Genomic DNA, 19,021 nt, shown 5'->3' on the forward strand with positions numbered 1-19,021 from the left:
ATTGTTAAATGGAGATATTTTGGCGACGGGCACAGGATACCTAGAATTTACGGACCGTCGTTTATCTAGGCTTGTTACAAGACATGATATGAGACGAACAGACCAATGGCGACTGTCGACGGAAAGCGCCGCGCACACCGGTGAGGCAAGTGCTCAGATACTATATTTTCGTGATGCACGAAATCTAGACTCTTCTGAACTACAGACATGGCAGCAACATTCGTGATTACCAATCACATTGGTTAACGATACGGATTCATAGTAACCAACAGTTCAGACAACGGACGCCTACATTACATATCGTTCCTGATACAAGTCAGACTCTACACAATGGCTGCAAGAGGTGAAAACATTCCACAAATTAACAATTTCCAAATGCCATTTCCCAAGTTTTCTGGTAAGCGAGAAGACTTGAGTGTTTCTGCTAAAAGGTTTTTGTAGTGTGGCAGTTACGCTAAGAAAGGACTTGCTCGCATTCTCATTTAAACTATTGGTGATTATCAACTATATCATATTTGCAATGAATTTCACTTTAAGCAAACATTTAAGATTTAAATGCCGCTATTCAACCTGGATCAAACTCAGTTTGAAATCGCTATTATTGCTTTGTATTACGAGGGTAAACGAATAGACATGTTATTTGATGGAATTTAGGCTTAGATATTGCCATGGAAACAACTAAGGAAGTCGGATCCATTTAGTAAGGTCAAGGGACTGTTCACAAAATGAAGCAACGGTTACCCTAGAGGTTCTAAAATAGATAACGTAAATCATGACACCGAACAACGGTAACCATGTACAAGATGTTGTACGACAGGTCACTGTCCCACTGTCATGTTCGTACAACCACGTGACACCGAACAACGGTAACCATGTACAAGATGTTGTACGACAGGTCATACTGTCCCACTGTCATGTTCGTACAACCACGTGACACCGAACAACGGTAACCATGTACAAGATGTTGTACGACAGGTCATACTGTCCCACTGTCATGTTCGTACAACCACGTGACACCGAACAACGGTAACCATGTACAAGATGTTGTACGACAGGTCATACTGTCCCACTGTCATGTTCGTACAACCACGTGACACCGAACAACCATGTACAAGGTGTAAGACTGCTCATACTGTCATGTTCGTACATGCAACCTTTATCAATAGTGATTCAAACCGTCAGTCAAGATTTCACAAACGCGTTCACACGCAAACACATACATGGACATATTTATCAGAACGCATGCATATATGCACACACACATTCACACTATGACGTTCAAGTGCTATCTGATGGCATTTTATAGACTTTCTTCTCTTGAAATATTATTGATCGTTTTGTATACCTTGCATATAAGCACAGTTGTACCTACAAGCGTCACACATCGACTACATATACTGTAACTAAACATGAGTGACATGCTTGCCATAAAATGCGACTACGCTTGTAAGAGGCGACTAACGGGATCGGGTGGTCAGGCTCGCTGACTTGGCTGACACATGTCATCGGTGCCCAATTGCACAGATCGATGCTCCCGTTGTTGATCACTGAATTGTATGTTCCAGACTCGATTATTTACAGACCGCCGCCAAATGGCTGGAATATTGCTGAGTGCGACCTAACACTAAACATACTCACCTAAAATGAGTGATATATGGTAAAGAAATAGAAAAGGATTTCACCAAAACGTTTTACGGTCCAGAAATTTACACATTTAGTGCAACAAGAGCACGATTCAGCAGATGAATTCGGTGAACGTTTTATGATTTCTCCCAATACATCAACTGGTCAAGTAAAAAGTATTCAGAAAGCGAAGCACACTTGACAATGAAAGTATTAAATTAGAAGTGGATACAGGATCCATTGTAACATCAATATATCCTGGGGAAACTCAGAAACATGTTTCCAACCAGTAGTATCCTCGCTGATATGAGTGTACTCGGTAAATGTAGTCAGACTACCCGTATCCTTAAAAGAATAAGAGATAAAAAGTATCACTTAACCCGATAGTCTTGAATCAGGCGAACTTATAGTAGCAAATCTAACACTATTGATGTCAAACTCTGCTTATTTAAAAAAGGTGCAAAAAAGGTGAAATGGAGTATTCTCCTTTCGACGCAACATTAAGTGAACAGTGCTGAAATTGAACATTTTGGACATGCCGAGGCGTAGGCTTTCCGGATCTCCTATGACTAAGCTGAATCCTATCACCATCCAAGGGACACGTCATGTTCAAGTGAGGGATCCACCTGCTCAAAATCTACAGGAATTAGCCAAGGCTCTTCGTGAGGAGTGGAAGAGGATTCCAATGATGCGCATTCGGCGTTTGATTTCCAGCATGAGGAGGAGGGTTGCAGCAGTTACCCGTGCGAGGGGAGGATACACCAAATACTGATGTCACCATCAGGATTGAACAGTGAACGTTCTTCGAGAACTTTGTGTATGTTGGACCAGAGTTTTGGACATGATTATTGATAAAGGTTTCAGTGCCCCCATATGTCTGTCAATAAATTACAACCGAAAGCAACTGCTGTTTTGGTAGTTGATGGATTGACACTTGGTGCTTCAGTTAACGAAATTATAACCATGTGTTTGGTTTCCATATCATGAATGACCAGTGTGTTGTGTTACACACAATCTTATAGCATGAAAATGAGTGGTGCTTAATTAATGTTCATGTGTATTATATTACGTTAAGGTGTTACCAGTTATACTTCTTTTTTTTTCCATTTTTACTTTGATACACAAAGTCCATTTATGATGAGTACATTCTGTGGGTTTGTAATTAAGGAAAAGAGAATATACATAATATAACATGCAAAAGTTAGGGCATCATTCAGAAAACAGACCATGGCAGATAGACCAAAATTTATAAAAGTGATCAATTCTTGAACATATCGCAGCTGAATATAAGTTCCAGTTGTAAAAACCGAAAAGTTGGCATCTGTTTGGATGTTTTACAGTCGAAGATAATCTTTTTGAAAAGAATAAGAATTATGTTGATTGGGTCATTATTTTTCTGGTCGAATCCAAGCAGAATTTGTTTTTTAGTGAACTTTAAATTTGCCTCGAGGTTTTTGTTGAGCCAGTTTTGAAGATTTCGCCACATGTGACTAACCTTGCTACAGTCGTAAAATAAATGTGTTATTGTCTCTATAGAAGCCGAACAATAGCTACACAGGTTATTGTCAACATATTGTATCTTATAGAGTCTATTTTATGTTGGTAAAATATGATGCAAGAGTTTATATTGAAACCATTGCAGAGTGGTATCTTCAGAACAACGGAAGGGGATATGGTTGTATTGTTGCCAATAGTTTTTATCAATATTTTTCTCTAGAATTCTATTCCATTTTACGCAATGTTGATTTTTTTATTGATTTTGATTCCAGTAGGGCCCTGTAAAATAATTGACTGCCTTGTTTTTGCCTATTCATAAGGTTTAACATATATGGTTGCAAAGAGTTTTGTTTTTTTCCTAATTGTTTCTAAGCTAATATTTCTTCTTTTGAGGAATGTTTTAATTGAGTTTATTAGACCTGAATATTCTAGAAAATTTGTTTTTACATTGTATTTATTTTCAAAGACATCTCGAGAAAAGAAATTTCCAGAGTCATTCAGGCGATGGTTTATAAATATTACACCTTTTGCATTCCAGTTTCGGTAAAATATAATTTTCTTATCGATTAAAATATTTTGATTGTACCAAATAAGTTGAGAGGTAATGTTTTGTGAATTTGTTGCCCCATCTGCGGATAGTGGATCCCACCAGGCATTCAGGAGATCACAGTAGAAGTTGTTTCTTACAAGTGGATTGACAATGTTTCTGAGATTTGGACAATTATATTCGAAGATCGTTGCAGATCCCAGTTTAGGCAAATTTTCAGAAAAGAGATTACACCATTTGGTGTGGTTATTATAAAATCGTCTTATTATGGAAATTTTTTGAGCTTGCATTATTTCTTTAATATTTGGTGCATTAAGACCCCCGTCTTTTACAGTACATATTAATTGATCACGTTTCACCTTATCGGGTTTGTTCCCCCATATAAATCGGAAACATTTACCTTGCAAATCATCAATCATTTTATCCGGAGGGTTAGGAAGAGAGGCAAACAAATGGTTTAGTTTTGGGAGGACAAGCGATTTCAAAACAGTTATTCTGCCCAGTGGGGTTAGGTTTCGAGCTGACCATATTGACATGAGGGATTCGCAATGTCTTAACTTATCTTTGTAGTTCAAATCAATCATTTCTTTAATATCCAGGTCAAATTTTATCCCTAATAGTTCAAAGTTTCCTTGTTCCCAGTTTAAATTCCACTTCTGACAAAGTTTAATTCTTGAAAGTTTCTTTGAGCCAATCCAAATTATTCTAGTTTTGTCGATGTTGACCTTTAATCCTGAAAAACGGGCAAAGAAAGTTAAGGTTTGGAGCACTGCGTGTAGACAACGTTCTGTTCCATCTAAGGTGCAGGTTGTATCGTAAGCAAACTGATTTAGCAGATATTCTACATTGTCTACATGGATTCCTTTTATTTCTGCTTTATTACGTATCATTGTTGCAAGAATTTCAACACAAAGTATAAAGAGATATGGTGATAATGGGTCACCTTGACGACAGCCCCTGTGTATTTCAAAGCTATCTGTCCCAAAACCGTTTACCAGGACACTCGATTTAACATTTTTATAGAAAACCTTTATCCATTGTTTTATTGATTCCCCAAAATTAAAGAAGGTTAAAGCTTTTTCAATAAACGACCAATCAACAGTGTCGAAGGCCTTTTCGAAATCTATCAGTAATAAAAGTCCGGGAATTTGATATGTATCAGTATACTCAATTAAGTCATATATCTGTCTGGTGATATCCCCTATGTATCTACCAGACAAAAAGCCTTTTTGATCTTCGTTGATCAGTAAGTTCAACACAGGTTTTATTCGTTTAGAAATTGCCATTGAAACAACTTTATAAAATATTGATAACAATGATATTGGACGCCAATTTTTCATAAATTGTCTTGGTTTATTTCCCTTAGGTATACATGTGATAAGTCCCTGTTTTTGTGATACTGATAATTCTCCATTTTTATATCCATAATTCAAAGAACGAACCAAATATTTGCCTAAGTCACACCAAAAAAATGTAAGGAATTCTGCGGTGAAACCATCTGCACCAAGACTCTTGTTATTTTTAAGACATTTTAGGGAGGCAAGAATTTCATCGTTTGTAAGTATACCTTCCAATTTCGCCGCAGCATCACTACTTAACCTCGGAACAGAATAGCCTTTAAGCAGATTATCTAAATTTATGTCAGAGACATCATGTTTGCTGTACAGTTTTTGGTAGAACAGTTTTACTTCATTCTCAATGTCAGTTTGGGACTCAAGAATACGTCCGTTTGAGTCTTGTAATCTAGAAAAAGATTTATTAAGGAAATTTCTAGATTCCAGTCCCAAGAAAAAAGAGGATGGTTTTTCGACTTGCTTAATCCAAGTCGCTTTCGATCTTAGAATTGAGCCTTGGGTTTTAAATTGATATACTTCTTCAAGTTCCTGTTGAATAGCCTTTATTTCGGTGATTATTTCCTCTTTAACGGTTTCACTATTAGATTCATCAAGTTGTATTTCTTTTTCATTTAAATTATCAGAAAGATATTTTTCTCTCTTAATTCTTTCCTTTTTTTGGAAGGATGAGTATTTAATGGTTTCTCCTCTGATCATTAATAAGATAGTTTCGAAGAGAAGTTGGTCATTAATGGTGCAGTCATCAGATTCCGTATCTACTTTTGAAATAATATTTTTCACTTTCTTTACATAAATATGGTCTCTTAGTAGAGAGTTATTAAATTTCCAAAACCCTTTGCCGCGTTTTAGATCCGATAGTTTGAATGTCATTGATATCAACGAGTGGTCTGTTTTGAAGCCTGGTTCTATGTCTGATTGTATAATTGAGGGTAATATATTATGGGATACAAGAAAGTAATCTAAGCGCGCCTGTTTAAGTGGAGTGGGTTGTCGCCAAGTATATCGCCGGTCGTAGGGGTTCATTTCACGCCAGGCATCAACGAAATCTAAATCTTCTTTTAATTGTACAATTTGGTCTCTGGCCTTAGAGTTATTCATATGCTTATAATTGAATGTGTCAATAGAGAATTCTTGTACAGCGTTCCAATCTCCACATAAAATCACATGGTCACTTTGAAATCTTTCTATTTTTTGCTTAAGGGATATATAAAACTCTGCATCGTCATTATTTGGACCATAGAGGTTAACAATAGCGAGTTTATAGCTATCTAAATTCATTTCAATTATAATCATATTACCTTTTTGCAGTTATCCCTTGCAGCTCAAAGTCTAGCCATTTAGAGCATAAGATTGCTACGCCACGAGAATTACTCCTAAAGGAACTAAAAAAGCAGTTTTTATTTCCCCATTCCTCCCGTATTTTAATTTCCATATTTTCCGTGAAGTGTACATCCTGTAGGCAATAAACGGATGCTTTTTTACGTTTTAGAAATGTAAACAATTGTTTACGCTTAAGTTTATCATTTATACCCCTACAGTTTTGTGATATAATTTTTAGTTTATCCGCCATTGTCAATAATATTCACATTAGACGTAGTGGATTGTAGCAAGGTACTAGTGGTTACATAGTGGTATCTACAAAGGCATGTCAAAGGTATTGTTTGAGCACATCTTGCTATCAAAGGAGAGATTGTGATATTCAACATGGTAAAAATGGAAACAAGAATATATAAAACAACGAAAATATCAAAGATCAACCGCTCGGTTGTAACAGCCCGCAACCCACGGGTAGTACGATTAGTATCGGAAGGTGGAGCACATCTGGTTTTTGAAAGGGATAGTGGAGTCTGACATTTCATAACTGGGAAGATAATTTGGTGAAACAGTGTTAAAAACAATTACTATTGGTTGTAGCAATCCGCATCCCGTAAACCACGAGTATTAAAGCAGAAACAAAAAAAATCATTACCCACTGTTATTTCCTTTGCTCCAGTATGTGCTCCATATCATCTCGCAAAGAACGAGAAGGACTCAAAAACAAAAGCAAAAACATCTCTCAGGTAATCACGCCGCGTGTTCTGAGTTATTAAAATAGATTCCCGCGCACAGCGAGAGACTAGTAGGGGAACATATCAAAGGTTTTGTTGAGCACCTTTGGTTTATCAAAATGAGGTAGTGAAGATCAGCATGAACAATGCAAAACAAGATTGATATTACCTGCATCGTTGTGCAAGCAGTGCCCCGTGAACCGAAAAGGAGGCCATAATTGTCGCATGTTACAGATAGACATAATTCGGTAGAAACAAATACATAAACAGATTACTATTGTCTGGTTTTTGTATCAAGTCACAGCTCGTAAAACGCAGGTATTAACGTATTTGTCCACTTACATGTATCGATACTCACTACGTGTGCTCCAATATATGTTCCATACAATCATAAAATCAGACAGAGGAGACACTAAACATTCAGAGCCAAGAAAAGCATGTCTCCTCAAGTAATCGCGCCACGTGTCCCAGTTATACTTGATAGGATAAGTTCATACTAACAAAAACTGCTGTTGTAAATATAGTGGCCGAAATACGTCAGTATTTAGAAGAACAGGGTGACCGATAAACAAAAGTGGTTCCCTGAAATATACAGGACAAACATTCCTCTACTGTTTTCGCATTAAATCTACATTTTCACTTGATCTAAATTGAGAAAAAGTTGGGAGTTTTTTTCATAGACAACTATACTCTATTTGTTACAAACACAAAGTTTGGCTTCATGAGCACTGTCAATGCTGTGTGCTGCTGATTACATAGGGTCTAGTTTTAATGGTCATCACACAGGAAGTTGAACATACGAATCATTATTGTTAAAAAAAACCCCATTAACCATATTTTGGATTGAGGACCTGTTAAAATTGTCTTATTCAAACGTGTTCATCACACACAACTGTGGTGAGGCAGACTTTGATCTCGTTTTGGTAAACATCTGTTACCATTGCTATTTCACAGGTACCCTCTTCTCGTTTGTTACACACTCTAATACACATAAGGTCACAGACCAGTGCACACACCTATTGCATATTAGTAAAAAATGGGATAGTCCATACTCATTTCAGACAATAGAATTGATAAGCACTACATATCACTACACTTGGGTTGTCTCTTCTTTCCGATACACTTAGCCGAAGTGACATTTTCTGGTGGATGACTGGTGAGAAACATTCCTGTGTGCCCTTGCAGATCTCAACAATGCATCGCCAGTGCTGACGTGTTGTGTCGTAGTTTTTGTAGTGGAATCTGTCAGAAAGAATTTGTGATTTCCCTCACTGCGATGTGACATACTCTACTTCTTGTATACCAGCCCCGGTTAACGTGCAACAAACGAAATGAGGTTTTACGTCGGTTTTTAGTGATGCCAATGTCGCCGACGGGGTAGGTGGGGTTTTAAACACGTGATGTAATAATTGGGTAGTAGGGGATATACAACCGCATTTAGAAATGTAAATGTAAGGGCTTTAACCTTGCTTGAATTTTTAACACAAACGTTTAAAAAGTGTGAAATAAAACAAAAAACGGAAGTTATAAAGGGAAAGCGAAAATTTAAGCAATGTGCAGGGTCATCCCTAGCCATATGTAGTAAATGATGTTTTTTTTTCAATATAATAGAGTTAATTCAACTGCTTTGCGAAAAAATAATCTCGAGATAGAAACAACTGAATGTAACTATGAAATGCTCAATATAAAATATATATAAGATAGCACACCTGATAAATATTTACATGGTGTCTACAATTCTTAATAAAATAAGATAAAACACACTCAAAAAAATGTTTAAAAACCCCAAACGATGACCGATCAACGTATTGTCTGTTAATCGTTGAATGAAGCTAGTTAAGGTCGTTGTGTTTACACGACTGAATAGGGGTGTATTCAGAATAGGTAAGTAACTCTACAGTTATAAACCCTATGTTTCGACATATGTGTTGTACAAGGTAAAAGTACTAAATCAGTTAGAGCGGCATCGTTTCACTCTTTTATATAAGTCAAGTCAAGTCAAGTCTTTTATTTCGTTTGAAGGCCATCGGCCCATATACAGTTATACAGATACATACACATATATGTTGAATGATGCACAAGTACACTGTAAACACGCTTATGACAACATAAGAGGCACCATGGGATACAAATGTGCTATCCATTAACCAACCGCTGACGTAGCTCAAAGCTCAAACATAAATATTTACAAAGACTATTCAATAACTCATATGATGTGGAAGACAGTAATTGCTTGAGTGAGTGAGTGAGTGAGTGAGTTAATATTTAACGTCACATCGGCAATATCTCAGCCATATCGTGACGAGAACGTTTAATACTGAAGTGAAATATATCGATACTATAAAAACCTGTCAACGAGGGACAGTAAAACAACTAGAATATCACAAGTATGATTAAAACTAGTGTAGAAAGTTAAAAATAATATCACTATTCGGACAATACAACATAAAATCAGGCTATAGATTGCCAACAACCGAAGGTAGATCACCATACTAGGGACCATGGGGACTTACAGTACCTTTGCTACCTGCATGGACCCTAGTTGGATTTACATCATCCCCTCAGCTGTTAGCAGTTTAGACACATCTAGCCAAAAATTAAAAATACACATATACTACGATTAAAAACAGTGGAAGTCTAAACTTACAGGAAATGTTTTGGGACTTACGTACCCTCTCATGAATAATTGCTTGAATTTATAGGTAGACGGATTGTGATAATACATTTGTAGTAAATAACAGGTTCTTAGATTATTGTAGCATTCACATATAAGTATAAATTAAGTGAAATTCATCTTCTATTCCCTTATTACATGTAGAACAAATGCGTTGATTAGAATCAACTCCTAACCACCGTCCCTCATTAGCCTTTAGTTTTAGAATGCCCGCTCTGATCCTAGTAAGAATATTTCTGTATTTTTTATTTGTTAGCATAGTCAAATATTTTTCCGGCTCTAATAGGCTTTTGTATTGTCTGTATAGCTTATACCTTGAGCTTTCTTCCATGGTACTATTCCATGTCTGTATATACATGTCAACTGCGACTCTTTTGAACATTTGAAAAAACTGGGATTCGTTACCAACACCTTGAAATAACCAAACATAACCAAAGCCATATGAAAACAATAAATTACGCACATATGAAACATAGTTAACATAACCACAGTTATCGTAATACATTAACATATCATAAGCTTTTTTTTTCTTTGTTGATACAAATTTACCAGTTTAAGCCAGTATTTTATAAAACGACATTGCGCATTTATATACAGTGGGTAACGTCCACATTCACCATAAACAATCACATTTGGTGTCTGGGGACCAACATTTAGGAACTTCTTACATGCAGTTAAATGTACATTTTCAATCTTATAAAATTTATTAATGTCCCACACTTCGGCACCATACAAGAGAATTGGCTGAATTTGGGTATCAAATATTTTGAAAAATACAGAATAGTCAACATTATCCAGTTTATGTAAGTGGTGTAGTACTTCTAGCAGTGCCCTTTTACCCCGAGATCATAAATCTAATGTACATTTATTGAATTTACAAGAAGATGAAAAATGAATACCTAGATATCGATAAGAGTCAACCGTTAAAACACGTTCACCTTTATAAAACCATTTCTCATTTCTGGCTAAGGGTCCACCTCTCCTAAAAACCACAATCTGGGTTTACTCTAGATTGACGTCTAAATCGTCTCAAATGCTGTCGTGCCTCTTGCTTAGCTTTTTTACAATTCAATAAAACCCTGTGTTATCGCCAACTGACCCACTTTTAAGGGATTTTTTCATACATTCAGATGCGGAAAGAACTACTTTCACAAACATATCTAAACTGTTGTTAAGGTTACCGTCAACTTCATCCACCATATCTTGAAGTGAGGGACATGAGTTACTAAGGGAAATTAAAAATTTCGATGCCTTGTTATCATTCCACTTGAAAGTAAAACTGACTTCGGCATGTTGCATAGGCTTAAAAGATATATCATTCGCACGTTTACGAGTAGAAGCTGCCACAGAGTCGACACCGAGCATCACGGGCATATGTTTAGATTCAACTCTAGAATCGACTATAACATCATGTTGGATATAGAATAATTCAGCAGTACCAAAAAAGTAGTCAACTACGCTACAACCTTGTTGGGATATATATTAAGTAAATTCTCCTGTATTGCCACTTGGCGTTCTGCCGTTAAAGATACACAGATTATGTGAAAAGCAAAAGTCAATCAGTTTACGACCAAAGGTGTTTACAGAACTGTCGCATGAATGTCTTTCATTTACAGGCATTGAGGGTTCCTCCGGGAATGCAGCTTCGTCTAGACCGTGAAGGTCAAGTGTGTCTGGTGGATTGTTATGGATACCTACACGAGCGTTCAAATCTCCGCAAATGATGACGTCACATCCGTGGTCTGAATGGTCTATCAGCCACTGGTCAATATCATCGATAGCGGTTGTGCCGTCGGCTGCAACATAAAACGTTGAGCCGATAGGAGGTACATATGTTGCAAATACAAGGACATCTTTATTGTTGCCAACTGTACTTTTATCTAGTTTGATACAGACAACATTGTCAATATCTAGAGAAATGTGTTGGCATTTACTAGCTAGAGTGCTTTTCAACAAAACGATCACTCCGCCAGATAATCTTCCAGCCTTTGCTATTCTATGAGCTTTGGATATGTACAAGTCGTAAGCAGAGAACTGGGTAATTGCCGTTAAATTATCGAGAAATGTTTCCACTAGGCAGATAAACTCAAAGTTATGTATACAAGCAATAAAATCGGGGTTGTCGACCTTGGACAGAAAACCCTCTATATTCCATGTTAGGAATTTAAAACTGTGGCTGGAACGTAGTATACCTGATATATGCTGTAGATCTTCAAACTGGGCCGGGCCGGCTCCCTAGCACCCATCGATTGGGACGTTGCGGTCAGCAGATATCCCAGTGCCGGAGGGAGGCAGGTCTCCAGGTAGATATAGTGACTCCGGTATCGGTGTAGGCGTAGACGCAGACGCAGCTGCAGACGCTGAAGTTCCTTTTCTAACAGCAAAGGCATATCTGCGCGTCCTGTTCGATCCCGACTTGTCAGGATTGCCTAGTCTCGTGATCAGGTTACCATTCTCGTAGAATGCAATTTGACCCTTGCTTTTCAGATCAGCAAGTGTTTCCCTTTGAAGCTTTGTAAAGTCATTTGCAACGCCGATGTTGCCTTCTCTGAGATTATCACGATGCTTCGAAACAGTAATCTTGTCCTCTGTCAGAGAAAACCGAGCTATGAGAGGGCGTGATCTCTCTTGATTTGTTTGTTTTCTTTCGATTCGATGCGCACGTATAATGTCAGGTCTCACCCAGTGCCTAGTTTTGATGAAGTTGTTAAGCACTGAAACCACCGTATCCTTATATTTATCAAATCACTCGTCTTGTGATTCTGCAAGACCGTAAAGACGATGTTATCTCGGCGGCTGAAGGCTTCGAGCTTATCAATAGCAGCATCTTGTTTCTCAATATGAGAATCAATATCGTCAACTTTCTGGCTAAGTGCATCAATGTCGCTGTACACTGTAGCCTGTTCATCACTGATTTTCTCTATGTCCTTGCGTATGTCGGAAATAGATGTTTCGAGAGCCGTACACGTAGTGCTGAGGACAGAGAGCTTAGTTTTAATGTCACTCATCTCTGAGACCATACTTTGTCTGAATTCTCTAATTTCGGACAGAACATCAGCTTTTATTTCAGATGTAACATTGTTAAAGTCTTTCATAGTCACTGCAGGTCCTGGATTAGTCTCCACGTCGTTGATAGTAAGATTCGTAGTGTGATAGTATGAACAGAACTTTCACACTCACACAGTGAGACTTGCAAGCTTAAAACACGACAAGCATCAATGAACACGGGGTAATGGAGTGTGACGTCACTGATCAAAACACAGTCATGTTCGCTTGGGATAAGTCGGACAAAGTAGTGTAGATTTTCAGAGATCATATTAGCATTGGCCAAGACAGAAGATGCACAGTAATCAGTATAGAGCACACAGATAGCCGTAACGGAGTGTCTGAGGTGGATGAACGCGGTGTGTAATCACAGTCAGTGAAAACATGGCTCACCTGTCGTGACCCGGGTGGGTGTACAAATGTGCCGATCCTGGCTCTGTACGTTGCTATATCGATCATCTTGGCAGTATATGGTGTTCCAGGTCAAGTCACTAAATTGAGGTTTTGAAAAATGTTCATCAGCCCATTCACCTGTGTGTCAAGCTCCCAAGGGAGACAATCTCGTTTATACATAAATCCCCCCCCCCCCCCCCCCCCCCCCACTTTCCTTTGAAAGTAGGAAAACAGTGACATTATCTTCAATGGACATAAACATTTCTGTAATCGTCGATTCACATAAATGCTGCACATATATCCATATCCGTATCCATACTATGTTCAGGATCCCAGGCCATTATTGTATGTAAAGAATTGCTAACATTTACACTTTTACGTTTTATCCCAGTGCACAATATATCTCTAACATCGAAACTCGCTTAAATTGTCTAATTACCGATACTGCTGGTGCCATCATTCATGCCCACATGTTCGTCACGAGACCTGTCTTGTTCACGGCTAACGTCTTAGATAATTTCCGATATTATATGTCATCTAGCACCTCGCTAAAATAAGATGTTACCGACAACCTATACAAACCTCCCCTTACACACCTCAAGACAGCAAACTAACACAGACAGACCAAATCTGACACAAAACCTAACCACGCATCCACACACGTCACAGCTGCATTATCCCTCCCCCTCCCCCACCACCACCACACATCCCAAAAGATAAGCTTAACCACTGGACGCCTTACATTGCACCCACTCACCCACCAACTCCCTCATGCACGTTTACTCACCCCCGTCACGTCACACACCAGCTGTCACTCTCTTCATTGATTCTCAAACTACGTTTTTTCCAATCGTAGCCGTCTGAACAAATTATGCTTCCCAAATCAATCAAACTCATAAATCCAGACCTTTACATATCTAATCCAGTCACCCCTACTCACCAAGTCATTCTTTGTTTACACCCACTCACCAGTTTCATACACAAGCTTCACCCACTCCAGTCTCTCATAATCTTACCATCCTCTCACATCACACTTACTTCCTATAACACACTATCACAAGTAATTGTCAAATATTCAACTGTAGCAAACTGTACATACAAGTCATATAAACACAGCAAGTGATCACAAAGATTGAAAAACACATTCACTCATCCTAGCAAATTGTTTACACTTGTACGTTGTTACAAGTGATGTACAGCACGTTATAGCAAGCATGGCTAGGCGTAAGGCTATTTCTGTCAGTTTCACAGAATACAATATAGACAACGTACACCTGCTTTAATGTCTACCACTATGCATAAAGGTAATGGTGGTTTAAGATCTGCACAAATGCCTACTACTGTACATAGTGTGTGTATAGTTGATAATGACCCCTGTCGGGAGGGCTGACATGTCAAATTAAAGGGCACATGCAACGCAAAACACAACTTTACAGATTTTGATACCTATGGAAAAACATTGTTGATGGTGATAAGCAGCCTGTCACTGACAAAATTCATTGTCTGTTCTATGAGGTTTAATCTACGGCTTCTAATCTCCCTGGTTTTGTTGACACCTATGTGTCTGTCTGCTTGTATGCTAATGACAATATGCAATACCACAACTTCAGTAATTAACCACTTGCAATTTGAACTTAGCACCAATCAGGTTATACACCATAAACAAAACACATTAATTTCCGACCCATGTACCTACTTCCTCTGTCACATTATGCAATTACACTGACAGGCAGAATGATACTACACATGTTATGTCTGATGCAAGGACACTGCATCCTGTTTTGCAATTGGACGAACGATAGTTTCCAGCGACGCTATAGTTCACCATCTCAGCATTTGTTGATTGGATTGAATGCAAATGCAGAACAAGGAACGTGTATTTATAAAACCCAATATCTCTATAACACACCCTGAGCGTATCGGGAAATGAATCAGCCAATGAAAGGCTTCGTTACACATGAGTGCACACCCACCCGCTCTGACCGGGTTCGGTATCCTTTATTTCGAGGATACGAAACCCATTTGATATGGGTTTTGCCTATTTAATAAGCGGGTTTTAAATTATTACATCCAATTACCGCTTCAACTTTTCCTATCAACCTTGTACCAGTAACAGCTACGAATTTAAATGGATGCTGAACTGTATTCTTTATTAGACAATTGTTTTAAACTATTAAAAATGGATTCTTATAAGTATCCAAGGCAAAATGATATTTTCCTAAAGTAATGTTGTTGTTGGTTAAAATAAATCCAGTAAACCGTAAAATGTAGACCGTATGGCATAACCTTGAAACCTGTCAAATCCCAATGTAAATAACATGTAAACAAACGTGTAACGGCTCAATATATGTCTGGAACTCCTTTCTTCCACGTTCAGATTCAGACTGATTTTATTCCGTAATTTGGGTAAAAGGGCTTGTAGTATAAAACATGTTACAGTTAAATGCAATGATGGTGGTGGCATTTCTCGCATTGAAAACATGTTGTAAATACACTACAATAGATTTGGCAATATTTCTTTAGCTCTAAAATAGACTGGTCAATATTTCTTTAGCTCTTACAAGTGCTGCTATAAATGATAAATACATACTTTGTAAATCTGAATATACTTGGTACACAAACATTACATGACATTTACTTTCAACATTACCTGTACTACAACTTTTGCAGATATGTCCATTAGAATCACTAAAAGCTGCATTACACTTGCGTAATTAGTTAATCCTAACATCAGCTGAAAAGCAATTTTAAATTTAACGATTTATTTTGGAGATTCCAACTCCTATTTTAATATAGATTTATTGGAAGAATCATGTTCTAAGAAAGCTTGAATTATTTATCAACACTGACCATTCTTGGAAGAAAATGTCCTGAACACGTTGCTTGAAATCATAAAAAATTCATTCTTTTTTAACTTCTTGTGAAATCCATACATGCAAAAATCCAGTCGAACCTCTGATACCCAATTAAACTTACCATTATGACGTTGTAACGTCAGGAAAATATAACTTTGCGTAGGGTACTTTTAAGAATCCACACCTATTAAACATATTTAAACATACATTGGATTTCAACACCCCTTTAAACGCGTACAAATCCGATAGCCAAATGATACATAGATTTCAAATGATGTTCGTATGGCGACCTGGTGAAAAGTTCATTTAGTAGGGTAAGTATGTTTTGGAAATACCGTTTCTTTGTGTGGAGGTACGAATGAGAGCAGTTTTGCAACTACAGCTTCTCCTGGCTGGGAGATACACTTTCATTGATCATCTGTGCTCACATGCGTGAGAAGCGAATGTGAGGTACTTAGACATCCTGATCGCCAAGCTGAAGTGAGGTGAGACATTCTTTGTTGGATCTTTGCTTTCTGAAGTCTCATTTCGCCATAACACATGTATAGCTAAGTGTACACCAGTCGCTTAGGCGTTTACCTTGCCAGCATCCTTGTTATTAATGCCTACTTGTTTCACTCAACGATAAACAATACACGTACAAAGTTTGTATACAAGAGTGACTCTGAAACAAAATCAACCCAAATATGATGTATATACTCTTAAGAAAAAGAAACTTGACACAGCAAATATTTGAATCGTATAAGAATGTTCGACACAAACCAGTCCAAGCTGAATCCCATCATGTTGGGGAATGGTTGCCGACGTCAAAACATTTGAAAATGGAAATGTTCACGAGAAACGTAACGTTACACTCACATATTTAGTGAGTGTAAAGCACCCTACATGAAATGCACGTGCATCATGAAAGTGTGTATCATCTTAAGCTGAAGCCTGTGACTGTAGGATTTAAAAGACCACATCAGATTTACTCCACATTCATTGCTTTAAGCTTCTTTAGACGACATGTAAATGAAAAGACAGACAGAAGCTCAAAGACACAACGCCATCGGCCGTTTACAATGACGGGCTTCGCAGAAGAGGTGGCAAGGCACTTCGGCGAGTCCAGACAGACCATGTCAAACCGAAATACAACAATACTGGGAGTGTTAATGGCAGCTGTCACCACCGCCCACGATCGCAACAGATGTTGAGACATCTTTGTGCAAGCATCACGGCCGCATCGTCCACAACAATCCAAATCCCTAGAATTCGCCGAATCTCCGACCAGACACTGCCCACAAAGGTAGACGTTTTGCCAGAAGGTCAGTTCAACGTCACGTCGTTTCCGTTATCGAAGTCAATGGTTGATCTTTGGAGCATGACAATGCTCGACCTCACGTGTTTGATAGGACTTCCTCCAGCAAAGCAATGTTCAGCATTCGGCATCACCTTTCTTCTGTGGGTCAACGCTGACAAGCTGTTATCGATGCTAATGGTGGTCAGACTAAATACTGACATTTCACTCTGACCATGTGCCTCTAATAACCCTCTGTGGTTTTACCAAACACTTTCTCGATAATCAATGTACGTTTTGTAAATTTGTAAAGCGACAGTTTTGCTGTAATTGAGCAATGATGCCATTTTTAATCATCTATATAACTCCAAAGCAACATGTCAAGTTTCTTTTGTATAACAGTATATATATAGTTGATTTAGGTCATATACCCCTATATACCGGACGTTTTCATGAGTGATGTACAAGAAGCCTACATAAAGCATCAACATAGTCGTACGTACATATCTTCAGGAAAGACAATCAGGGACGGAAGTGACCCTAAATATTTCATCCTTGTCTTTAAAGCCGAAGGAAATGGAATCGAGTGTTCAATTCTCTAGGTGGAATGATGGCGACTCATTGCATGCCAGGCTGTTGTCAGGCAATATAAGCAAGTTGTCATCACCAGCACATAATCTCAGTCCCATCCACGATTTTAAAATTTATTATCAGCTCTACAATCCGGTACATTGTCTTAACCGGATTATGTCTTCAGTCTCATTGAGTGCAGGGTTAGACAATTTTCATTATACACTGGTGCTAACAGATAACGGTACACTATACAGTATGAACGGATTGTTTAGCGTTGACAGTGCTGACAAGAATGAATATACCGTGCTACTGAATGTATTATAACCGTAATATATTGTATGTAGTTCCAAATGTTTTAATTCATAACCCCTAAAATCTAACGGGAATATACGTTTGCCATTGTGTTCAATGTTGTTATTCGTACAGTGCCACATTCTGTCTCCTGCACATTGGTACATCTTACTGTAATTGAATATATTTTCAAGGGGTGCACTTTTCGCGGAAGGTTCACAAAAGACCTGTTAATGCAGGGGTTATTTTTCGCGCATATCAAACACCTGAGTGATGGTATCCATGACACACTTTTCATAAAGCAAGCCGCTTTGAATCGTGTCTTTTTTCTAAGGTGGGATAATACATGACATGTCAACATGGCAACACCTGTCCAGTACGTGAGATCAACTCAACTGAGAGTGGTGCATTGATCGATCAAATAATCAGTTTATTGATCGTTTGACAAACAAGCTTAAATTATCAATTTAGACAAACTGCAACATATAACACTGTATACTATCTTCAAGAATAACTTAAACGAGTGGTGTGCATGCAAGATTTGTAAATACCTCCAGGTAGGCTCGTGATCGCAGTGGCAAGACAGGAAGTCAAGTCTGTTTATAGCTAGTCGAGGGAGCAATCGTTTACTTCTTGTATGGATGAAGATATTGTTTAGACCCATGTTTAATTACGTTTGAAAATGCAAGCATTGATGAAGTTTTCGTAAAAGCAATATGTTATGAAACATGGTTTTAAAAACACACGTGATCGAAACAAATGGTTTGATTGGCTGAGCAGACTGTCAACAAAATGCGTGATTTCGAGTACGTGTTCGCTTCCAGAAAGCATTTTGCATTTGCAA

This window comes from Haliotis asinina, chromosome 6 (genome assembly GCF_037392515.1).
Source record: "Haliotis asinina isolate JCU_RB_2024 chromosome 6, JCU_Hal_asi_v2, whole genome shotgun sequence".
Taxonomy (NCBI): Eukaryota; Metazoa; Mollusca; class Gastropoda; order Lepetellida; family Haliotidae; genus Haliotis; species Haliotis asinina.